We start from the raw sequence: 21,784 nt of genomic DNA on the forward strand, positions 1-21,784 counted from the left end.
ATATACTACACACAGGACACATCCTCTATATACTACACCACACGGGACACATCCTCTATATACTACACCACACGGGACACATCCTCTATATACTACACCACACGGGACACATCCTCTATATACTATACCACACGGGACGCATCCTCTATATACTACACCACACGGGACACATCCTCTATATACTGCACCACACAGGACACATCCTCTATATACTGCACCACACGGGACACATCCTCTATATACTACACCACACGGGACACATCCTCTATATACTACACCACACAGGACACATCCTCTATACACTACACCACACATCCTCTATATACTACACCACACGGGACACATCCTCTATATACTACACCACACGGGACACATCCTCTATATACTGCACCACACGGGACACATCCTCTATATACTACACCACATGGGACACATCCTCTATATACTACACCACACGGGACACATCCTCTATATACTACACCACACGGGACACATCCTCTATATACTACACCACACGGGAAACATCCTCTGTATACTACACCACACGGGACACATCCTCTATAAACTACACCACACGGGAAACATCCTCTATATACTACACCACACGGGACACATCCTCTATAAACTACACCATACAGGACACATCCTCTATATACTGCACCACACGGGACACATCCTCTATATATTACACAACACGGGACACATCCTCTATATACTACACAACACGGGACACATCCTCTATATACTACACCACACGGGACACGTCCTCTTTATAATACACCACACGGGACACATCCTCTATATACTACACCACACGGGACACATCCTCTATATACAGCACCACACGGGACACATCCTCTATATACTACACCACATGGGACACATCCTCTATATACTACACCACACGGGACACATCCTCTATATACTACACCACACGGGACACATCCTCTATATACTACACCACACGGGACACATCCTCTGTATACTACACCACACGGGACACATCCTCTATAAACTACACCACACGGGAAACATCCTCTATATACTACACCACACGGGACACATCCTCTATAAACTACACCATACAGGACACATCCTCTATATACTGCACCACACGGGACACATCCTCTATATATTACACAACACGGGACACATCCTCTATATACTACACAACACGGGACACATCCTCTATATACTACACCACACGGGACACATCCTCTTTATAATACACCACACGGGACACATCCTCTATATACTACACCACACGGGACACATCCTCTATATACTACACCACATGGGACACATCCTCTATATACAGCACACAGGACACATCCTCTATATACTGCACCACACGGGACATTGTTGTGAATTCTGTGGTCAAGCTCCCTCCTGTGGTCATGAGTGGTACTTCGGCTGGTTCTGTCTATGAGCTTCCTCTGGTGGATGTGAGTGGGGCTGCGGCTTCTGAGTTCCCTTCCTCAGGTGATGAGGTTAAGTCGTTAGGTGCCGCTCTATTTAACTCCACCTAGTTCTTTGTTCCTGGCCTCCAGTCAATGTTCCAGTATTGGTCTTGCTCTCTCCTGGATCGTCTTGTGGCCTGTCTGCCCTGCCTAAGCTAAGTTCTGCTTGTGATACTTTTGTTTGCTATTTTTTCTGTCCAGCTTGCTATATTGGTTTTTCTTGCTTGCTGGAAGCTCTGGGACGCAGAGGGAGCACCTCCGTCCTGTTAGTCGGTACGGAGGGTCTTTTTGCGCCCTCTGCGTGGTTGTTTGTAGGTTTTTGTGCTGACCGCAAAGCTATCTTTACTATCCTCGGTCTATTCAGTAAGTCGGGCCTCACTTTGCTAAAACCTATTTCATCTCTGTGTTTGTATTTTCATCTTTACTCACAGTCATTATATGTGGGGGGCTGCCTTTTCCTTTGGGGAATTTCTCTGAGGCAAGGTAGGCTTATTTTTCTATCTTCAGGGCTAGCTAGTTTCTCAGGCTGTGCCCGAGGCGCCTAGGTCTGGTCAAGAGCGCTCCACGGCTACCTCTAGTGTGGTGTGATAGGATTAGGGATTGCGGTCAGCAGAGTTCCCATGTCTCAGAGCTCGTCCTATGTTATTAGTAACTATCAGGTCACTTGGTGTGCTCTTAACCACCAGGTCCATTGTGTTTCTGAATCACCAGTTCATAACAGTACTGGAGGCCCAAAGTACTAATGCTTCTCAATAGAGGGAAAAGAGAAGTTCTGAGACCATTTTTTTTTCTCTGCACTGTGTTTTGTCTTTCTTTTCCCCTAGACATTTGGGTGGTTCAGGACACAGGTGTTGTGATGGACATTAAAGGTCTGTCTTCTTGTGTGGATCATCTCACTGCAAGAGTACAAAATATTCAAGACTTTGTGGTTCAGAATTCAATGTTAGAACCAAGAATTCCTATTCCTGATTTGTTTTCTGGAGCTAGAGCTAAGTTTCTGAGTTTTAAAAATAATTGTAAACTGTTTCTGGCTTTGAAACCCCGCTCCTCTGGTGACCCAGTTCAACAAGTTAAGATCATTATTTCTTTATTACGTGGCGATCCTCAAGACTGGGCATTTTCCCTTGCGCCAGGAGATCCTGCATTATGTAATATTGATGCGTTTTTTCTGGCGCTCGGATTGCTGTACGACGAACCTAATTCAGTGGATCAAGCAGAGAAAAATTTGCTGGCTCTGTGTCAGGGTCAGGATGAGGTAGAGATATATTGTCAGAAGTTTAGGAAGTGGTCTGTGCTCACTCAATAGAATGAATGTGCGCTGGCAGCAATTTTCAGAAAGGGTCTCTCTGAAGCCCTTAAGGATGTCATGGTGGGATTTCCTATGCCTGCTGGTCTGAATGAGTCTATGTCTTTGGCCATTCAGATCGATCGACGCTTGCGTGAGCGTAAAACTGTGCACCATTTGGCGGTATTACCTGAGCATAAACCTGAGCCTATGCAATGTGATAGGACTTTGACCAGAGCTGAACGGCAAGAACACAGACGTCGGAATGGGCTGTGTTTTACTGGGGTGATTCCACTCATGCTATCTCCGATTGTCCTAAGCGCACTAAGCGGTTCGCTAGATCTGCCACCATTGGTACGGTACAGTCGAAATTTCTTTTGTCCGTTACTTTGATCTGCTCTTTGTCATCCTATTCTGTCATGGCATTTGTGGATTCAGGCGCTGCCCTGAATTTGATGGACTTGGAGTTTGCTAGGCGCTGTGGGTTTTTCTTGGAGCCCTTGCAGTATCCTATTCCATTGAGAGGAATTGATGCTACTCCTTTGGCCAAGAATAAGCCTCAATACTGGACCATGTGCATGGCTCCTGCGCATCAGGAGGATATTCGCTTTTTGGTGTTGCATAATCTGCATGATGTGGTCGTGTTGGGGTTGCCATGGCTACAAGTCCATAACCCAGTATTGGATTGGAAATCAATGTCTGTGTCCAGCTGGGGTTGTCAGGGGGTACATGGTGATGTTCCATTTCTGTCTATTTCGTCATCCGCCCCTTCTGAGGTCCCAGAGTTCCTGTCGGATTACCGGGATGTATTTGATGAGCCCAAGTCCAGGGCCCTACCTCCGCATAGGGATTGCGATTGTGCTATCGATTTGATTCCTGGTAGTAAGTTTCCTAAGGGTCGACTGTTTAATTTGTCTGTGCCTGAGCACGCCGCTATGCAGAGTTACGTAAAGGAATCCTTGGAGAAGGGTCATATTCGCCCGTCGTCGTCGCCATTGGGAGCAGGGTTCTTTTTTGTGGCCAAGAAGGATGGTTCGCTGAGACCTTGTATTGATTACCGCCTTCTAAATAAAATCACAGTCAAATTTCAGTACCCCTTGCCGCTGCTGTCTGATTTGTTTGCTCGGATTAAGGGGGCTAGTTGGTTCACCAAGATAGATCTTCGTGGTGCGTATAATCTTGTGCGTATTAAACAGGGCGATGAATGGAAAACAGCATTTAATACGCCCGAGGGCCATTTTGAGTACCTGGTTATGCCATTCGGGCTTTCTAATGCTCCATCAGTATTTCAGTCCTTTATGCATGACATCTTCCGAGAGTACCTGGATAAATACCTGATTGTATACTTGGATGATATTTTGGTCTTCTCGGATGATTGGGAGTCTCACATGAGGCAGGTTAGAATGGTGTTCTAGGTCCTGCGTGCGAATTCTTTGTTTGTGAAGGGGTCAAAGTGTCTCTTTGGTGTTCAGAAGGTTTCATTTTTGGGTTTAATTTTTTCCCCTTCTACTATCGAGATGGACCCTGTTAAAGTTCAGGCCATTTATGATTGGACTCAGCCGACATCTCTGAAGAGTCTGCAAAAGTTCCTGGGCTTTGCTAATTTTTATCGTCGCTTCATCAATAATTTTTCTAGTATTGCTAAACCGTTGACTGATTTAACCAAGAAGGGTGCTGATGTGGTCAATTGGTCTTCTGCTGCTGTGGAAGCTTTTCAGGAGTTGAAGCGTCGTTTTTCTTCTGCCCCTGTGTTGTGCCAACCGGATGTTTCGCTCCCGTTCCAGGTCGAGGTTGATGCTTCTGAGATTGGAGTAGGGGCTGTTTTGTCGCAAAGAAGTTCTGATGGCTCGGTGATGAAGCCATGTGCCTTCTTTTCCAGGAAGTTTTCGCCTGCTGAGCGTAATTATGATGTTGGCAATCGAGAGTTGCTGGCCATGAAGTGGGCATTCGAGGAGTGGCGTCATTGGCTTGAAGGAGCTAAGCATCGCGTGGTGGTCTTGACTGATCACAAGAACTTGACTTATCTCGAGTCTGCCAAACGGTTGAATCCTAGACAGGCTCGTTGGTCACAGTTTTTCTCCCGTTTTGACTTTGTGGTTTCGTACCTTCCGGGCCCTAAAAATGTGAAGGCGGATGCCCTGTCTAGGAGTTTTGTGCCTGACTCTCCGGGTTTGCCTGAGCCGGCGGGTATTCTCAAAGAGGGGGTAATTTTGTCTGCCATCTCCCCTGATTTGCGGCGGGTGCTGCAAAAATTTCAGGCTAATAGACCTGACCGTTGCCCAGCGGAGAAACTGTTTGTCCCTGATAAATGGACGAGTAGAGTTATCTCTGAGGTTCATTGTTTGGTGTTGGCTGGTCATCCTGGAATCTTTGGTACCAGAGATTTGGTGGCTAGATCCTTTTGGTGGCCGTCTCTGTCACGGGATGTGCGTTCGTTTGTGCAGTCCTGTGGGATTTGTGCTCGGGCTAAACCCTGCTGTTCTCGTGCCAGTGGGTTGCTTTTGCCATTGCCGGTCCCAAAGAGGCCCTGGACACATATCTCTATGGATTTTATTTCGGATCTCCCCATCTCTCAAAAGATGTCGGTCATTTGGGTGGTTTGCGATCGCTTCTCTAAAATGGTCCATTTGGTACCCTTGTCTAAATTGCCCTCCTCCTCTGATTTGGTGCCATTGTTTTTCCAGCATGTGGTTCGTTTACATGGCATTCTGGAGAACATCGTTTCTGACAGAGGTTCCCAATTTGTTTCGAGGTTTTGGCGAGCCTTTTGTGCTAGGATGGGCATTGATTTGTCTTTTTCCTCGGCTTTCCATCCTCAGACAAATGGCCAAACTGAACGAACCAATCAGACCTTGGAAACATATCTGAGATGTTTTGTTTCTGCTGATCAGGATGATTGGGTGTCCTTTTTGCCGTTGGCTGAGTTCGCCCTTAAAAATCGGGCCAGCTCGGCTACTTTGGTTTCGCCGTTTTTCTGCAATTCTGGTTTCCATCCTCATTTCTCTTCAGGGCAGGTTGAGTCTTTTTTCTATCTTCAGGGCTAGCTAGTTTCTCAGGCTGTGCCCGAGGCGCCTAGGTCTGGTCAGGAGCGCTCCACGGCTACCTCTAGTGTGGTGTGATAGGATTAGGGATTGCGGTCAGCAGAGTTCCCACGTCTCAGAGCTCGTCCTATGTTATTAGTAACTATCAGGTCACTTTGTGTGCTCTTAACCACCAGGTCCATTGTGTTTCTGAATCACCAGTTCATAACAGGACACATCCTCTATATACTACACCACACAGGACACATCCTCTATATACTACACCACACGGGACACATCCTCTATATACTACACCACACGGGACACATCCTCTATATACTACACCACACGGGACACATCCTCTATATACTACACCACATGGGACACATCCTCTATATACTGCACCACACGGGACACATCCTCTATATACTACACCACACGGGACACATCGTCTATATACTACACCACACGGGACACATCCTCTATATACTACACCACATGGGACACATCCTCTATATACTGCACCACACGGGACACATCCTCTATATATTACACCACACGGGACACATCCTCTATATACTACACCACACGGGACACATCCTCTATATACTACACCACACGGGAGACATCCTCTATATACTACACCACACGGGAGACATCCTCTATATACTACACCACACGGGAGACATCCTCTATATACTACACCACACAGGACACATCCTCTATGTACTACACCACACGGGACACATCCTCTATATACTGCACCACACGGGACACATCCTCTATATACTGCACCACACGGCACACATCCTCTATATACTACTACAGAGATTGACAGTAGCAATTAACATGCACCATACATATAAAGCAGATGTCATGAAGGAGTCTAATACCTGAGGGCCCCTTCCCCACTGTGTCACCTAATTTCCTGAAGGTCCCCTTCCCCAGAAGAGGGGGCCACAGGAATTTCTGTGACTGGGTGGGGACCCACAGGAATTTAGGTGATACAGTGGGGGAGGGGGCCCACAGGAAGTTAGAAATTTACTGTGTGACCCCCACACTCTATGTCACCTTTAGACTGCATGGGGGCCCCCTCCCATAACTCCCTCAGTGGCTGGGAAGCTAGTCACGCTGCAGGCATTATGTATTTTACATTTACTTTCACAAGTCACAGCACTGCAGTCATAAATGTTCCTCTCTCTGTTTCTCCATAGGACACTGTGCTGCTTGAGCAGGACAGCCAACCAATCACAGCTCCTTGCCTGAGCTGTGCTGTGAGGTCACAGGAAGAAAACTAATGCTGATTCGCTGAATTTCAGCCAATCAGCATTAGACCACCTCTGGACTTGGTTTTGAGGATGAAGAGCAAGAGACACAGCACAGAAAGACACAGGTGACTGCAGTGTGTGTGCTTGTTGTGTGTCTCCTCAGACTCAGCCTCACACAATGAACAGTCAGCTGAAGTGAGGGCGGCACTCCACACACACGCACACACACACACACACGCATGCACGCACGCACGCACGCACGCACACACACACACACACACGCAGGCTGCGCACTGCTGTTAGAAGGTGAGGTGAAGGAGCTGCTGTGCGGCTGCACTTCACATCGTTTGTACAGCCTGCTCGCCGGTGCTGGGTCACTAAGCGTGCACCACTCACTGCACACTGTTAGCGTGCAGAGCAGGGACTATTGAAGGAGGCAGGGGCAGGCCCTGGCCCACCGAAGGATCAGTCACCAGTGTCCGAGTCTCCCGATGCCCCAGTCCGACCCTGTACAGTATACACAGACACACTGTAATGCAGGATATAGTGTGGATCTGTATATACAGTAAGGTACTGTGTAGGACAGGAGCTGCAAGAGAGATACACAAACCGACACACATACATAGACACACAGACAGACAGACACACACAGAGAGATCATGCTCACCCACCGCGACACTGTGAAGACTGAACCACTTCCCCTCTGGCTCTTCAGTGACTGAAGATCCAGAGTGAAGTCCTGCCGCGCTCCGCGGTGGAGAATCATCTGCTCGGGCCGACATCGTGGCTTCCCCTCCTTCCTCGAAGGTAGCTGACCAAACTCTCATCTGATCTAATCCGAGGGAGCGATCGTATAGCTGAATAGGGAGCGCCTAGAAGCTTCTGTTGGGATCAGAGAAGGCTGCCGCATGCCATAAGCTAAGCATTAGGTACAGGTACTAAGGAAGTTTGGCTAGCCAGGTCAGTGGATGCTGACGCAGGTGGCATAACTCTGCTGTTCTGCGCCAGCCCCTGAGCTGTAGGACCGTAGCCAGGTCCCTACACTTTCAATAGTTTCTCATTTGTTAAATGTTCCTTATCATTAGAAATGGTTCACAGCAAAGAGAGACGTATATTTTACACGTTTTGAGATATTTATCCCTATATTGGTGGGAGGCCCCTGCTTGGTGGGTGGCCCAGGGCCCGAGCCCCTTGGGCCCACCCCTAGATCCGGGCCTGCCTCTAGGCTGTGTAAGGGCTATCTGACCAAGAAGGAGAGTGATGGGGTGCTACGCCAGATGATCTGGCCTCCACAGTCACCAGACCTGAACCCAATCGAGATGGTTTGGGGTGAGCTGGACCGCAGAGTGAAGGCAAAAGGGCCAACAAGTGCTAATCATCTCTGGGAACTCCTTCAAGATTGTTGGAAGACCATTTCCGGTGACTACCTCTTGAAGCTCATCAAGAGAATGCCAAGAGTGTGAAAAGCATTCATCAAAGCAAAAGGTGGCTACTTTGAAGGACCTAGAATATAAGACATATTTTCAGTTGTTTCACACTTCTTTGTTAAGTATATAATTCCACATGTGTTAATTCATAGTTCTGATGCCTTCAGTGTGAATGTACAATTTTCATAGCCATGAAAATACATATATACATATATATATTTATAGATTATTTTGTATATCCTTTCATATATTATAAGATGTGTTTCTATAGATTCTGGTTATAATATATACAATATTCTCTTGACACGGATTATTGGATGTTCAGTAGATTATGACGGATGTGATTCCACAGATATATATTCTATAAGTTCTGTCTATCGCTTTTGGATATGAGATGAAGTTTTTTAGTTTTTTTGTTTTATATTAATGAGAATCTAATTAATGCTTATGTCATTTCAAATACAGGTATTTTCTTGAAAAAGGCTTATGATAAGCCGAAACGTCAAATATTGATACTTGAATCATTTATTTCATTTGGCTACCGTGTGCGGGATAAGTTGTTAATGAAATAGCGTTATTGTGGAAATAAATTACCATTCATTAAAAAAAATTTTTTGTGTGCCGGAGTTATTTTTGAGACTTACACTTTTTTTCTCCAGGGCACCTAATCTTAGGCCGGTTTCACACGTCAGTGGCTCCGGTACGTGAGGTGACAGTTTCCTCACGTACCGGAGACACTGACTCACGTAGACACATTAAAATCAATGTGTCTCTGCACATGTCAGCATGTTTTCACGGACCGTGTGTCCGTTTGAAAAACACGGAGACATGTCAGTGTTTGTGGGAACGCACAGATCACACAGACCCATTAATGTCAATGGGTCCGTGTAAAACACGTACCGCACACGGATGCTGTCCGTGTGCAGTCCGTGTGCCGTGCAGGAGACAGCGCTACAGTAAGCGCTGTCCCCCCAGCTTGTGGTGCTGAAGCCCCATTCATTTCTTCTCTCCAGCAGCGTTCGCTGGAGAGAAGGAATGAAAAATCATTTTTAAAACAAAAATTTTGTGGTTAAAATAAAGTTCCCAGTAATCTCCCCCCTCCTACCCCCTGTGTGCCTTCCCACTGGCATTAAAATACTTACCCAGCTCCCTCGGCGCTTCCATCCTCTCAGCGTTGCAGCTCTTCCTGTATGAGCGGTCACGTGGTGCCGCACATTACAGTGATGAATATGCGGTTCCACCTCCCATAGGGGTGGAGCCGCATATTCATCACTGTAATAAGCGGCACCACGTGACCGCTCATACAGGAGAAGCTGCCTGCGCTGAGAGGAGAGAGGAAACATCGCGGGAGCTAGGTGAGTATTTCTAAAAAAAATGATTTTTCATTCCTTTTCTCCAGCGAACGCTGCTGGGAAGAAGGAATGAATTCTGGATTCAGCACCCAAAGCAGGGGACAGCGCTTAACTCTAGCGCTGTCTCCTGCACGGTGCGTGTGGTACCCAATCGGCGCACGGACGGCACACGGCTGCTGCACGTGTGCCACACTGATGTGCCACGTGAGCACACGGACACGGATAACTCCGGTACCGATTTTTCCGGTACCGGAATTATCTGGACGTGTGGGACAGGCCTTACAGTGAGCATCCCTTCTATATATATATTTTTTATAATAACATGTTAGAGAGGCAGAGTCTCTGAGAAGAAAAGATGGTCAGTGTCACGGTTGCTGCTCACCGCTCTGCTCCTGGTCCTCGGCATGCTGCTTCCGCTCCCCTCGCTCGCTCTTCTTTCGGGTCCCGGCGCGTTGTCCTTTCCTCCTCTCGGGCTGCGCCGCCTTCTCCCGTCATCGCTCGTCCTTGCGCTCCTGCTTCCGGTGTGCGGCGCTTTCCTCCTCCATGTCGTGGGATGTCCGCTTATGCGCAGGCGCGCAGGTTTCGGCGATAGATGCAGTCTCTCTGTTCCGGATCCCCTGGCACCGGATGTGGTGCTTCTGCAGCCAATCCCTGTGGAGTGCACGGTATATCAGGCCACCTCCCCTGCTAGGAGGTGCCTGAGTGTCTTTAGCGTTTGCTTTAGTCTCTGGCCGTCTTGTCTCCGTACTCTGTACCTCCGTACTGGTTCAGCGCTTCTGTGCTAGTATTTACTGAGTTTGTTTTCTCTCTTCCTTGTTTAGTTCTGTCTCCGTCTCTGGTGTCCTTCAGCCCGTTCCTGCCTTCCTTCTCCCGTGTCTTCTGCCTCTGGATTCTCCGCCTTCGATTCTGGTTCTCTGTTTGGTCCACTCTTCAGCTTCTCCTCTACTTGAGCCGTCCCTCCTGGTATCCGCTACCGTGGATAGGTAACCTCTGGGCCTGCTCCTAAACAGTCCCTGTATAGGGGTTGGTTAACACTGGGTCTGCTCGCCCACGAGGGGGTCTTCCACGGTCCAGAGGGTCCACTCTCGTACCTGCCTCTGAAACCATAACAGTCAGTGATCACCAATCTGTCAGATGATCAGAGGTCACCAATTTCAGAAAAATGTTCCTCCAGTTGTTTTTCATTAGTTCTGCTTACTTTTACAGGTTTTTGTTATATAAAAAATTGAAATAAGGTTATGTGCTGTCATCAATTTTTAAATAGAATCATAGAATCTTACAGTTGGAAGAGATCTCTAGGGTCGTTGTGTTCACCCCCTGCTCAAAGCAGGATTTATTAAACCATCTCAGACAGATGTCTGTCCAGCCTCTGTTTGAAGACTTCCATTGAAGGAGAACTCACCACCTCTCGTGGCCGCCTGTTCCACTCATTAATTATTCTCACTGTCAAAAAGTTTTTTCTAATATCAAATCTGTCTTTTCTCCCTTTCAGTTTCATTCAATTGCTTCTAGTATTTCTATGTGCAAATAAGAATAAGGCTGATCCCTCTACACTGTGACAGCCCTTCAGATATTGGTAGACAGATATTAAGTCTCCTCTTAGCCTTCTTTTTTGCAAGATAAAATTCCCAAATCCTCTAACCGAGCCTCATAGTACATACTTTGCAGTCCGCTCACCATCCTGGTAGCTCTTCTCTGTACTTGCTTCAGTTTTTCAATGTCTTTTTTTAAAATGTGGTGCCCAGAATTGGACACAGTATTCCAGAAGAGGCCTGACCAAGGAGGAGTAGACAGTGATAATTACTTCAAGTTGTGTAGACTATTCTCTTAATATGTCCTAAAACTGTGTTTGCCTTTTTGCTGCTGCATCACACGGTTGACTCATGTCAGTCTGTGATCTATTAGTATACCCAAGTCTTTTTCACACGTGCTGTTGCTTAGTTCTATTCCTCCCATTCTGTAGATATAATTTTCGTTTTTCTTGCCCAGATGTAGAATCTTGCATTTCTCTCTGTGAAATACCATTCTATTAGTCGCTGTCCATTGTTCGAGCTTATGTAAATCCTTCTGAATCCGTTCTCTTTCTTCTCTAGTGTTAGCTATCCCTCCTAGCTTTGCATCATCTGCAAATTTGATTAGTTTACCTTCAGTTCCATTATCTAGATCATTTATAAAAACGTTAAACATGTTAAACAACACTAACAAATAAGCACATTTTTTTCTAAATGAAATCAAGAAATGTCCAACGTCCCCCTTGGGATCTGTGTCCTATGTTCTGTTGTGAATAAAATATGGCAATAAGAGATTTAATCATTGTATTCTTATTTTCTTTACATTTTACACAGCATTCCAACTTTTCGAGATTTTGGGTTGTACATGTATTGACATGATATTTAATTATCTTCAATAAAGTTACACTACTTTACATAAACTGCAGGGATTGTTTGCCTCACTCATTAGGTCTGAGCCAGCACTCAGGTTTTTGTTTGTATAAGTTATAAGTATAAGTGGTCATTTTAATTTATTTGTGATTGCCTCTCGAGACAAAACGATTGTGATTTGCTGAGTAAATATGCTTAGGATATTATTTATAATGGTATTTCGTTTTGTTATTTTTTTTCCCTTCCACAAAAAAAACCCTTTTAACTCACAATTCTGCCATCTAGTGGAAGAAAAGTAAACTGTACAATGGACGATACCTCTTCCACTTTCTTCTGTATTTCTAAACTGTATTACTGTAATGCTATATTAGTATATTATAAGGACACAGTATAATAGTAACTAAACTACAGAAATTACATGTTAATTTAATTAATTTGGATATGAAAGTGGAAAGTAGAGGCATATAGTCACATACGTTGGCCCTTGACTACCATTGTTAAAAAAGACTACTTTCCCATACGGTAAAAGATAAAGGTGTACAGCATAGGAAAGTCCATGAGACCTTTAAAAAGTTTGAGAAAACACAGTAGAAAATCCTTCTTGAACCAGGACTGAGGTTTATTAATGAAGCGCAACAGAGCTTCACTGAACTCAGATGTATAAAATCCAACTCCCTGGAGTATAACATTCGACCCCCATGAAATGCCTTCCACCTTAACTTTCATGGGACAAAATGGCTGGTGGTGCAGAGCCTCCCTGATACCTGATACCTCCTGTAATAGGATCCACTGGTGTAACAAGTCCGTCCATTACATTTCTTCCGTCCTAAATCTTCCTTCATCACCTGTGAGTGATATTATTAAGAAATGGAAGGAACGGCAGCAACTCTGCCATGAAGTGGAGACCCCGTAACTTCACACCGAGTGCTGAGGAGCAGAGGGCAGAAAAGTCACCAATGTTCTGCTGACTCCATAACTGCAGAGTCCAGATCTCCTCTGGAATTACCATCAGCACCCCTTGTAAAGCCTGCATCTCCACTCCCAACTTTGCAAGCCTCTATCAATGGTATATATTTCATTGATCTTACTCAGTGTCACGCCCAAAGGTGGCGCACGTGGTTCGTGGACCCACTGTGCCACAGAGCCGGACCTTCCTAGGAAGGGTGTAGCTAAGCGGCTACTAGGTGTTCACTGAAGCTCCTGATGGTGGAGACAGACTGTGCTACAGGTAGCCACCAAGTATCATTCCTAGACAGGTGCGGCGCCGGTACTGAAGCTGATGATCCCAGGTTCACTGACGTGGGAAGACGTGACCAAGGTCACTGACTAGTAAGATACAGAGACTGCAAGACTATATGGACAACTTGGATGTTGACGATGGGCTCTTGTTCACACCCATAGATATCAGGAAACAGTTCTGCAGCTGGCTGCACTAGGACCAGGAGACGGGGTACAGGTACCGCAGACTTGGTTCACAGGAACATGGTTAACGGGAAAACAGGATACAGAAATAACTTTAACAGACTAAAGATGGGGGACCTTACAACATACAGTTGCACACATCAATTCCACTAAGACTAAAACTTAGAGGTTGCTCGTGCACTTCCCTATTGGGGAGGGTGCCATTTGCACAAGATGCATCCCAGATATTGGCTGAGAGACACATTGCAGAGAATCACGTTAGCTAAATTACTCCCAGCTATTAGCTGCGGGCATTTTGCCATGTGTGTGCTGCCCCTGTAAGAGCATGGGAGCGTGCTGCACCAACCACAGTGAGACATGCATAGGGGAGGAGGAGACAGCTTTTGAGCATGCTGCTATGGCTGGGGCGGTGATTAAGCCGGCATCCCCGCATGGTGGGAAGTGGGGAACCATGCAGAGGCACCGTCAGATGCTGCTGTACCCACCTTGAAGCCCCCACTTCTTCAAGCCACTGAGGACTCCTTGCAGAGCAGATGAAACCAGACTATTCTTCCTGAACTCCCACAACCTCTCTTCAGAACCACGTTCACTTCAAGCCACAGGAAGAAAGGTTACATCTCCAACCTTCTTCTTGGCCATGATGGCTTACACCAGCTGGACATCCTCGGAGCAGAACGGAGTGGATTTGGAAACGGGGACCTTAACTTGCTTAGTCTCTTTTAGTCCAGCAGGAATAACTGTCAACTTGGAAGAATTGAAGATGGATTGTGACTCCTCCTCCAGGTCGGTGAACAGTAGAGACTCGGAAAATGCCTCCATCTTGATATTGTCACAGAGGTGTAGCTAGGGTTTTGGTTCGAGGGTGCGAAACTTCGGAGTGGGTCCCTAACCAGGTAACATTGATTACAACTGGGTAACGCACCCTAATAGTGGATGTAGGAGAACCTCAGCAGATGACCGCACTATTACTGAAAATAATCTCTATGCAATGACCAACAGTGATATTACTGCCATGTGCCACTGCCACTGGTAGATACCAGTCCTACAGAACATAAAGAGATCACAGCACAGTTATAGATGGTGACTTACCGCTGATGGAATCATTCACTTTTCCCGTCTTTTCCATCTGGCCCAGACCAACATGACAACTTCTTCTAGCTAGGACTCGGCTGCAGAGATTACAACAAAGACACATTTCACTTCTCATATTTTCAGCACCCTCCCGATCTATCCACAAGCTGCACAAACTACTCATCCTGCTGATACCCCAATACTGAGCTACTGCTGCCATATGTGTCCCTATTACAGCACCTGCTGTATGGACCTGTGCCCTCTGGATGGTAAAACAACCCTCTAAATAATATAATAATGCCTGGTGCAAATGCCCTAGAAAACATTGGCCACATTTTGCCCTTTAGAAAGTAATAATGCCCTTAGAGTATCCCTTTGACAGTTACAGTAGCCTGAGTTCCTCTATAGCAAGTGCCCACTTTACATTTAATAATGTTCCGAGTCTCCCCCTGTGCAGCTCCCCTATACACAGTTTGATGCTCTCTGATACACAGTATAATGTCCTCTAACTGTATAGTACCATCCACACAGTATCATGACCCCCTTAGTAGCCCCCAAACTGATGGCTCAAACACAGTATGACGGCCCCCTCACTGTAATCTCCACACTGTAGGATGGTCCCTAGATAGCCTCCATACAGTATTATGCACCATATAGTCCTCAATATAGTATAATTCACTCCCCTTAGGCCTCTATATAGTATAATGTATTCCTCATAGATTTCCATATAGTATAATGCATTCCCTAAAGGCAGACTCTATATAGTAGAATGCAACCCCATAAGCAGAATGTCTATTGTAAAATGCAGCCTCCATAAGCAGACTCAATATTGTATAATGCACTCCCCATAGGCAGGCTCTATAGTATACTGCACTCTCCATAGGCAGTCTCTATATTGTATAATGCATCCCCATAGGAAGACTCTATATAGTATAATGCACCCCATAGGCAGACCCTATAGTATAATGCACCACCCATAGGCAGACTTTATATAGGATAACGCACCCCCCATAGGCAGACTCTATATAGTATAATACATTCCCCATAGGCAGACTCTATATTGTACAATGCACTCCCCATAGGCAGACTCTATATTGTGTAATGCGCCCTTCATAGGCAGACTCTATATTGAATAGTGCACCCCATAAAATAAATAAATAAATACTCACCTCTCCTTGTTTCCGGACAGCAGGCGCCAGGTAATAACGTCATAGCACCTGCTGTCATTGTCTGCATCAGTGACGTCAGATGCTGAGAGGGGGAATGATGAGAGAGGGAGCGTGACGCTCCCACTCTCATCAATGTGATCAACTGTATCGGCATCTAGCTGGGGAAAGAGCAGTCTTTGGAAAGACTGAGCCATACGCACCAGTTTACTTTCACACAACACAACACAAATAAAGAAGACACCACTAGAAGTAAAAATGGGATCACCTGAAGCATATACGAAGTAGTAAGTAAGAAGCCAAAAGAAAAAGAAGCATACTACACACAGGGATTACCAGAAAGTATTATCATAAAGTCTTTATTAGTATAGGCAAAAAAAACTATTAAAAGAGGTTTAAAAGCAATAAAAAAGTCAAATGAAACGCCCGCCAGGGCCATGGGGTACGGTATTTAAAGGGATGTGTCACGGCGGTGGTGATCCGGTCCGTTACCCTGTGCGCCCAAGTAAATGGGACGGTCTTTAAAAGGGTTTGAATACAGTTTGTTCGTGACACTATCTGTGGTACTCAGTCAGGGATGACCGATGCTGCTTAAAGGGGTCCTCTAGGGTGATGTGGCAGCAGGGATGGTATGGATTCCCACAGGTGAAGGTGGGTCCCCAGGGCTCCCTTTGTGTTTGGCAAGGATGGTGTAGTGCTGGAAAGAAACGGAGGATACAGGATTTCAGTCTCTTTACTGAAGGGTTCAGTCATCCACAGTCCAGGGTACCGGATCACAGGTGTCGATAGTCTGGCCGACTTGGAAGCGAGTCTGGAATCCTCCTTACCAGGTGGGGTTGGAAGCCTTCCCTCTAGCGCTGTGGTGTTGTAGTCCCTTGCTGCCTTAGGCTTCTCACAAGATCCTCACGTTTTCTCTCTGTCCCCTTTTAGGTAAGACACTACCCGTACGACAGGTAGCTCAAGCCTTTTTACAGGATCTCTATCACGACCCAGGCTCTATCTGCTACTGTGTCCTCAGGTGTCAATGATGGACAGATAACTTGCAATCTGAAACCTCGGTCTTCCGGCTACTGGTATCTGCACTCAGCATGGAGGAAGCCCAGTTTCAGCTTCTCTCCAGCTCTTAACTCTCCTTTGTTTCTTTTCCTCCTTCACGCTCTCTACAAACTGTTCCGTCCTTTCTTTCCTTTCCCCTTCAGTCTTCCTGACTCTCACTGTCTCTCTCACAGACTGACTCACTTTCCCTCCTGCCAGAATATATATAGGGGAGCCACCCAAAAACTTGATCAAAGCTCCCCCTTCTGGCCTGGAGTAAGAACATGTTGCATGTTTGTGAATACCTGATAAAAGGAATCCTTCCTCACTTCCAAGCATGACATCACTCTCCCAGTGAGGAAAGCAATGCCACTGTAACAACCAGGAACCTGGGGTGTTACACAAACAAGACTTAACACAGATACACCCATAATAGGGAGAAACAAAGCTCTGCCATTCATATGACTAATAGTAAGAGTAATATTAATCCTATCTAAAATATTGGGTCCAGGATGTTATAATAGCAATGAATATTTGCATATAGTATCAGAAGAAACCTATCAAGTAAGGGCTCAATTAATGCACAAAAGATGTAACACCACAGCCTATATGAATAGAATGAAAGTGTTTATTTCTGTTAATGTTGATGATCATGGCTTACAGCCAATGAAAACACAAAAGTCATTATCTCTGTAAATTAGAATACTTTATAACAACAGCTTGAAAAATTATTTTAAAATCTGAAATATTGGCCTACTGAAATGTATGTTCAGTAAATGGACTTAATCCTTGGTTGGGGCTCATTTTGCATTTATTACTGCATCAGTGCGGCGTGGCACGGAAGCAATCACCCTGTGGCACTGCTGAGGTGTTATGGAAGCCCAGGTTGCTTTGATAGCAACCTTCAGCTCATCTGCATTATTGGGTCTGGAGTCTCTCATCTTCCTCTTGACAATGCTCTATAGATTCTCTATGGGGTTAAGGTCAGGCGACTTGGCTGGCCAATCAAGCACAATTATACTGTTGCTTTTAAACCAGGTATTGATACTTTTGGCTGTGTTGACAGGTGCCAAGTCCTGCTGGAGAATGAAATTTCCATCACCAAAAAGCTTGTCGGCAGAGGGAAGCATGAAGGGCTCTAAAATTTCCTGGTAGACGGCTGCGCTGACTTTGGTCTTGATAAAACACAGAGGACCTACACTAGCAGATGACATGGCTCCCCAAACCATCACTGATTGTGGAAACTTCACACTAGACCTCCAGCAGCTTGGATTGTGGCCTCCACTATTCCTCCAGACTCTGGGACCTTGATTTCCAAATGAAATGCAAAATTTACTTTCATCTGAAAACAACACCTTGGACCACTCAGCAACAGTCCAGTTCTTTTTTTCTTGGCCCAGGTAAGACACTTTTGGCATTGTCTATTGGTCACGAGTGGCTTGACAAAAGGAATCTGACACTTGTAGCCCATGCCCTGGATACGTCTGTGTGTGGTGGCTCTTGAAGCAATGACTCCAGCAGCAGTCCACGCCTTGTGAATCTCCCTCAAATTTTTGAATGGCCTTTTCTTAACAATCCTTTCAAGGCTGCGGTTATGCAGGTCGCTTATGCACCTTTTTCTACCACACTTTATCCTTCCACTCAACTTTCCATTAATATGCTTGGATACAGCACTCTGTGACCAGCCAGCTTCTTTAGCAATGACCTTTTGTGGCTTACCCTCCTTGTGGAGTGTGTGAATGACTGCCTTCTGGACATCTGTCAAGTCAGCAGTCTTCCCCATGATTGTGGAGCCAACTGAAACAGAATGAGGGACCTTTGTAAATGCTTAGGAAGCCTTTGCAGATTCTTTTTGTTAATTATTCTAATTTTCTGAGATAATGACTTTTGGGTTTTCATTGGCTGTAAGCCATAACCATCAACATGAACAGAAATAAACACTTGAAATAGATCACTCTGTGTGTAATGACTCTATATAATATATGAGTTTCACTTTTTGTATTGAAGAAATGAATTAACTTTTTTATTATATTCTAATTTGGTGAGAAGCACTTGTAGATACACCTCTGCTGTCATGCGCTAGCATGCAGATGTAGGCTGCTGGCCTCTGATTGGCCGGTGTCTTGCATTGGCATTACTGTGCAGAAAGTCTCTGAGCGGCAATAAATTTCAATTGTATGTGCGTCCAATGTGACACATTCTACCGAAAGAAAGTGTTGCTGGCGTAAAATATCACTTTATCCTTCAAAGAATGCTTCCCTCCAAATTCAAATTTTTTCTATATGCGGCCCATATACCCAGCAGAGTTTGAGACTCCTTGTTTACACTGTGTAAATAATAGACAGGATTAGTACATCGCCCCTACTATGTGCAGTGCGGGTCCTGAGAATGCTGAGGCTGTCACATAAAAATTGTGAGCTCTTCTCTTGTCCTGTCAGTTTAGGCTTTCTAGTGTGGCGAGAACATCCTGCACCTTGGGTGGTAAAAGGAGACCATCATGCATGACACTGTCTGGTTGTGGTACCCTTGTACCTCCCAGCGTACAGAAGCATCACATCATGCCAGATGGTTAGACCATGCAGGAGTACAAAGTGTAGGTACAGATTCAGGAGTAACAAAGAAATATTTTTATGGGGCAGTTCGGTGGCTCAGTGGATAGCACAGCAGCTTTGCAGCACTGGAGTCCTAGGTTCACATCCCACCAAGGACAACATCTGCAGGAGTTTCTATGTTCTCCCCGTGTTTGCGTGGGTTTCCTCCGCTTTCCTCCCACATTCCAAAGACTGATTGATTATTTTATTATTGCATTTGCCCTGAAAACCAAAGCAGATTTTACAGAACAAATTCCTCTTCGTATAAAGAAAGCCATTGTGAATTTGATAGTAAAAGTAGATTACTTCTGAAGTGTCATTGTGGCTGCACTGCGGGTAGTCATTGATTCATGTTTTATAAGTGCCCCACAACTCCATACACAAGGTTAGATGGGCAGAGGAACTAGCCTTAAGTTTTATATAAATATATATATATATATATATATATATATAAAGAAAAAAAAAAAAAAAGAAAAAAAGAAAAAAAAAAAAAGAAAAAAGAAAAAAAGGAAAAAAAAAAAGAAAAAAAAACCAACCAGCACTCCCAATGTGAACACATGCAAGCTGCAAGCTGTATCATATAGATATAAAGAAACACAGCAGCACATGTATATGAATCTAGGCCATGTGAAAACACAGACAAATATTCGATATGAATCATACTACTCAAAAATATTTTTTCATAAAAAATTTTTTCAAAAATTTTTTTTCATAAAACTTACAGTTATAGATAAAATGAAGATTCTTAGCGCATAAATTGGCCAATTCATGTGTGCCCATCATGTACAGTAGAGTAGGACCCATCAGAGGGAGATCACCTTGCCGCGGTTGATGGGCACACATGAATTGGCCAATTTATGCGCTAAGAATCTTCATTTTATCTATAACTGTAAGTTTTATGAAAAAAAATTTTTGAAAAAATTTTTTATGAAAAAATATTTTTGAGTAGTATGATTCATATCGAATATTTGTCTGTGTTTTCACATGGCCTAGATTCATATACATGTGCTGCTGTGTTTCTTTATATCTATATGATACAGCTTGCAGCTTGCATGTGTTCACATTGGGAGTGCTGGTTGGTTTTTTTTTCTTTGTTTATTGTATGGATGTGGCTGCATCCATCCTGATCTTGCACTCCTCCCATTGACCTTGCAGGTGGCGGTAATCATCTCTACTTGCCCATAAATTGTAGGTTTAGCCCAGAGTGACATGTTTGTCCTAAGTTGTAGGCTGGTGGCCCAAGAGTGGCATGTACAGTAGAGTAGGACCCATCAGAGGGAGATCACCTTGCCGCGGTTGATGGGCACACATGAATTGGCCAATTTATGCGCTAAGAATCTTCATTTTATCTATAACTGTAAGTTTTATGAAAAAAAATTTTTGAAAAAATTTTTTATGAAAAAATATTTTTGAGTAGTATGATTCATATCGAATATTTGTCTGTGTTTTCACATGGCCTAGATTCATATACATGTGCTGCTGTGTTTCTTTATATCTATATGATACAGCTTGCAGCTTGCATGTGTTCACATTGGGAGTGCTGGTTGGTTTTTTTTTCTTTGTTTATTGTATGGATGTGGCTGCATCCATCCTGATCTTGCACTCCTCCCATTGACCTTGCAGGTGGCGGTAATCATCTCTACTTGCCCATAAATTGTAGGTTTAGCCCAGAGTGACATGTTTGTCCTAAGTTGTAGGCTGGTGGCCCAAGAGTGGCATGTACAGTAGAGTAGGACCCATCAGAGGGAGATCACCTTGCCGCGGTTGATGGGCACACATGAATTGGCCAATTTATGCGCTAAGAATCTTCATTTTATCTATAACTGTAAGTTTTATGAAAAAAAATTTTTGAAAAATTTTTTTATGAAAAAATATTTTTGAGTAGTATGATTCATATCGAATATTTGTCTGTGTTTTCACATGGCCTAGATTCATATACATGTGCTGCTGTGTTTCTTTATATCTATATATATATATATATATATATATATATATATATATATATATATATATATATATATATATATATATATATGTATATATATATATATATACACATACACCTACAGTAAGTTTATATATATATATATATATATATATATATATATATATATATATATATATATTTGTACTAGAATTTTAATGCAGTGACTTTTTACTTTTCAAACAGTTGTAACAGATTTAAAGATGGGGTTTACATTTTCCGGTGTACATGATATGTCCCCCATATTGTAATTTTTTTTGCATCGTTATCGATGCATTTTGGCATAACCTTTTCGACAAGGCACCATTTATATAAAAGATCT

This window comes from Ranitomeya imitator, chromosome 3 (assembly GCF_032444005.1).
Source record: "Ranitomeya imitator isolate aRanImi1 chromosome 3, aRanImi1.pri, whole genome shotgun sequence".
Classification (NCBI taxonomy): domain Eukaryota; kingdom Metazoa; phylum Chordata; class Amphibia; order Anura; family Dendrobatidae; genus Ranitomeya; species Ranitomeya imitator.